The sequence below is a fragment of the Anastrepha ludens genome, chromosome 2, assembly GCF_028408465.1.
Source record: "Anastrepha ludens isolate Willacy chromosome 2, idAnaLude1.1, whole genome shotgun sequence".
NCBI lineage: Eukaryota > Metazoa > Arthropoda > Insecta > Diptera > Tephritidae > Anastrepha > Anastrepha ludens.
The window spans coordinates 17560180-17565333 of record NC_071498.1 but is presented as its reverse complement, the minus strand read 5'-3'; positions in this window follow the sequence as shown (position 1 = coordinate 17565333).

Below are 5154 nucleotides of genomic sequence, written 5' to 3'. Positions count from 1 at the left end.
CCGTCCTAACGTATGGCGCAGAAGCTTGGACGATGACAACATCCGATGAAGCGACGCTTGGAGTGTTCGAGGGAAAGATTCTGCGTAAGATTTTTGGACCTTTGCACGTTGGCAACGGCGATTATCGCAGGCGATGGAACGATGAGCTGTATGAGCTTTACGACGACATAGACATAGCGCAGCGAATGAAGATAAAGCGGCTACGTTGGCTGGGTCATGTCGTCCGAATGGATACCAACGCTCCGGCTTTGAAAGTATTCGATGCGGTACCAGCTGGCCTCCTCTGCGTTGGAAAGATCAGGTGGAGAAGGACTTGGCCTCACTTGGTGTGTCCAATTGGCGCCGGTTAGCACGAGAAAGAAACGACTGGCGCGCTTTGTTAAACGCGGCCAAAATCGCGTAAGCGGATATCGCGCCAATTAAGAAGAAGAAGAAGTGCGTTGGAAACTACATCCCTAGCTGACTTCCAGTGAAAGTTTGGTGCCATTCGGTTGAGTGGAAGCGAAGTTATTGCGTCTAAAGTGTCAGTATGTTTGTGTCATCGGTACAAAAATGAGTTTCGAACAAAGAATCAAAGTTTTTATGATTCCAAGTGTATTGTCTACAAGGAGTTCGTGCCAACGAGCCAAACCCTCATTGCGATTTTCTATCTTTTTTTTTTGTACATTTTGTTTTAAATTTAAACAGTAAGCTATTTATATAATTTTCAAGAAGAGTGCAAAATGAGACGTGCTCTGTATTTGTAACTGAATCGTTTCATCTCTTCCCGTACTGAAGGTGTCATCGTTTTGTTGCGTGTTGGCTTACTGTTAGAGTAAATCGAGTCTTTGGTGATTATTTGCAGTGTTTTCGTCTGGAACCTCTCTATGATGTCAATATTCGTTTTCGCCGCCACTCCGCATAGCTGGATGTCGTAAGTCCAAATGGGTTTAATTACGGCTTTGTACAGAACATATAATATTTGTTTTCTAGGGACATCACTGAGCTTCTTCCCATAACCCATTGTAGAGAAGATGAGTTTAAGACTGAGCTGTTTGCGTTTGGTCAATATGTGTTTCCTGCCTCGTTAGGCGTCCGTCCAGGTACATACTCAAATATTGCACGTTATCCGCTTATGGAAGCGGCTGATCGAATAAGGTGGCGGTTGCAGATGTTTCTCTTTCAGTGTGAAGGTAACTTGCGTGGACTTATAGGTTTACCTCTATGCACCATCTATTGAGCCATTTCTCTAATGTTTTCTTGTAGAAAATGTGTCGCCAAAATATTGTTGATGTTTTCAGGTGTTTGTTGCGACAAGCTCCATTTTTGATATTTCCCAAGCGTTTTCAATATCGGATAGGTCTGGAAATTCCAGTGACCGTTTCGAAATGCCGAATTAGGCTCTTTCAAGTATTTCATTCCTTGTTTTGCGATGCGGGTCAGAGCAATATCCTGTTGTGGTTTAAAATTGCTACCAATCAGCCTCCTTTCTTCAGGTATTGCAACCTCTTATAGATGTTTAACCAATTTTTGGCACTTCCTTTTCCTTCTATCATTACTAACATCTTTGGTCTACTTGCGTGAATGCATCTCCAAACTATATGGTAATACTGATTTCTGCCGCCTTAAGTGTAAGTTTAGTGTATTTATAAGATAGTGATTTTTCTTTTTTCCTTCACGAGCAGACCCTGACTTAAGAATATTTCAGCCGGATCATAGATTCATACGTCAAAGGTATTTTGTTCCAAAATTCCTGAGGTTTCAAAGCATGATTTTGGTAAAACCCCACTTTGTTTCATATAAGTTTAGTAAGACAAATGTCTTGTCGAGGCCCTATGCTCCCGAGTGGAGTGAACAAGGGCGGAAAAACGCACGGGATCTTCCTTGGGATCCGCTCATGTTTGCCTTTTTCATACAACCTTTCCCGAATAGTTTGTGATGAAAAGACTTCATGTCTTGCAATTGGACCCGAATTCTGGGAGCTGAAATTAATGGATTTGGATTTGCAACAGCTTTAAGTCTATCCACAACTCGTTTGGTTGTAAATGGTTTTTCAATAACAGGTGTTACAGGTGAATGGATTGCGCTATCGAGAGATGATTAACGATTTTTTATTGTCGGAATTCGATGGTATTGATCTGGACAACGTTTATTTTCAACAAGACGGCGCTGCGTACCACGAAATCATTGAGGTTTTACGGGAAAAGTTTCCGGACCGTGTTATCTCTCGAAAAGGTGATCACAATTGGCCACCAAGATCTTGTGATTTAACTCCTTGTGACTTTGGGGCCACGTGAAAGAGAAGGTCTACGCTAACAGCCTGGGGTCGATTCAAGACCTCAAAGATGGAATTCGTGAGGCTATCGAGGACATAGGGCAGCCACTTTACAATTCGGTTATGGAAAATTTCATTTGCCTGATGTTATTTTCCGCGATTAACGGCATCAAATATCACTTTTCTTTGAATTTCAAAATAACACTTCTTACTGGAAACCCCTTTATTTCGTGGCCTGTTCGTTCGTTTCATAGGGCCACCCATATGCTCTGAGATTTCTTGTATGACAGAAGGACTTTTCCGTATGCGAATTTTCAAAAATATAATATATGAACTTTTTTGTTGGAATTGCCTGCATTTCTATTATAACCTTAAATTACGTTTCCAAGAAATTAAAAATATCTACTTTTTTTTTATTTAATAATTTTTGAAATTTACAAAAATCGTTTTCCAATGAACGCGAAATGTGTCAATAGAAATTAATTTGATCAAATACAACCGTTACCAGGCCAGCATGAATAGAGTAACTTAATAAAAAAGCATGCACTCTATGTTTCGTAACATTTCAAAAATTAAAGTCCGATATCAATAATGTAGAACGGTGGAAACTTATTTATGTTACATACTGTACGTGGGTATAACAACAGAAGCTTAAGAAAATGTTTTCATTCTGTTACTGTCAATGCAAATGTGGATGTTTGTGGAGCAAGTAATTTTATATATATATATATATATATAATTGGCGCGTACACCCTTTTTGGGTGTTTGGCCGAGCTCCTCCTCCTATATGTGGTGTGCGTCTTGATGTTGTTCCACAAATGGAGGGACCTACAGTTTTAAGCCGACTCCGAACGGCAAATATTTTTATGAGGTGCTTTTTCATGGCAGAAATACACTCGGAGGTTTGCCATTGCCTGCCGAGGGGCGACCGCTATTAGAAAAATTCTTTTCTTAATTTTGGTGTTTCACCGAGATTCGAACCGACGTTCTCTCTCTGAATTCCGAATGGTAGTCACGCACCAACCCATTCGGCTACGACGGCAATAACTACGATAAAACGATAAAATCTCTTTCTACACTTAAGCAAGTTTTTGGATACTAGAGATGAAAATGAAAGTCACATTTATTATGTATTTAGTTGATCAGAATAAAATTAGAGAGCCTTCAGGTTTTCATTTTCATTCAAATAAAATAAGTACCACTGAACTGAAATATAAAGCTTATCCAACAGCTGTGTGGCATCACAAATGATATTCACAAAATGAAGTCCCTAATTAAAAATGTGTATTGAAATATTTGATTCTTCTGGGCAAACTATTAATTACATACTGTTTTTAATACATTGAAGACCAAAAAATGGTCTTGCTGTGCTGGGTACCAGGAGATGGATTACCAGCCAATAATAACCGATAGAATGTCCTGAACAAAGGCAGGACAAAACAAAATAATAAATTATAAGATTGCGATATCTGTGAAAGTATTTCTTACAACAAAAAAATGATTACGTTAGTTAATCACTCTTTGCCAAATTCACTGATAGTGGAATAGTTCGCGGAGCCGTTTAATATTTAATACTTATCTGGAATATAAGCAGGACTTTCTTTGTCTAATACAAAGAGAAGAATTCGCTGTCTACTCTAACATTTCGGAGAATATTTCAGATACAAGTCGGCCGTTGTAATTCTCTACAGTTGGACGACGAAACGAAGGAGTACATTCATAAAGGAGTCACTACTGTTAGCCGAAGACTTGTCTACCTAGTGGGTATAAATCTTAATACTGCCGAAAAGTGTAATAACAGAATACCATAAATTTATAGAAAGGCTTTAATAAAGGAAATGATAGTATGGCGGAAGGCTACAATGGTTAATTCCAGAGTAAAGCCCCTAAACAGGCTACAGAGAAATTTGTGCTTAGATATCATAGGTGCCATGAGTACGACATCTGGTGATGCCCTTAATGCCATTCTGAATGTGCAACCTCTAGATCTTCAAATTCGAAAAGAAGCGATGAAGGTGGCGTACAGGCTCAAGTTAAACGGAGTCTGGGGAGCCTAATATGCGGGCCTGGACATTCTGGTATTACAGAGAACAAGTTAGTTGATAAACTGGCTAATGAAGGCTCTGCAAGTACTCCACTAGGCCCTGAACCCTTTCTAGTTGACAATTCTGCATCGATTCACCTATGGATTGACGACTTCATGAGGTCTACCCATAGAGGACGTTGGTCTTGGTTGAACTCGTGCAGAGTAGCCAAGTGCTTTGTGAAAGAACCAAACAGGAAAATAGCGACTTTTCTCCTAAAACTAAGCAGAAAGGAGCTGAGAGTACTGGTGGATGTAATCACAGGGCACAACGCATGTGGTCAGCATATGGCTGCCATGGGTGTCGTCGACAGCTTGATATGCCTATCCTGTCTTGAGGATGACGACACTGCAGAGCATTTTCTCTGTAGCTGTCCGGCGTTTTCCAGAATCAGACTTAGGATATTGGGTTGAGTTATACTGAGTATGGATAAAGTTCATACTCTTCCTCTTCCGGATCACTTAAGATTCATCAATGAATCCAAGAGATTTGTGGAAGAGTAACCTCAAACTAATTTATCCGTCTTACCACCCACTTTTTATCTTTCCTATCTCTCTATGCTTTCTACTGAAACCTATCGGGGTATACTACAATGGCCTCCTGACTGAGTGCCTGGACTTGTCCAATCCCCTACAAATCTAATCTAATCTTAAGGAAATGGCCATGCGAATTAGGTCATGTTAGAAGTCACAATGTATATATGTAGAATATATATTGCATAGTATGTACATACTTATGTATATATAGACATTAATAATCAAAAAGTTTACTTATATAAAATGATATAATTTGTCAACAGAAAGCCGGGAATCGACG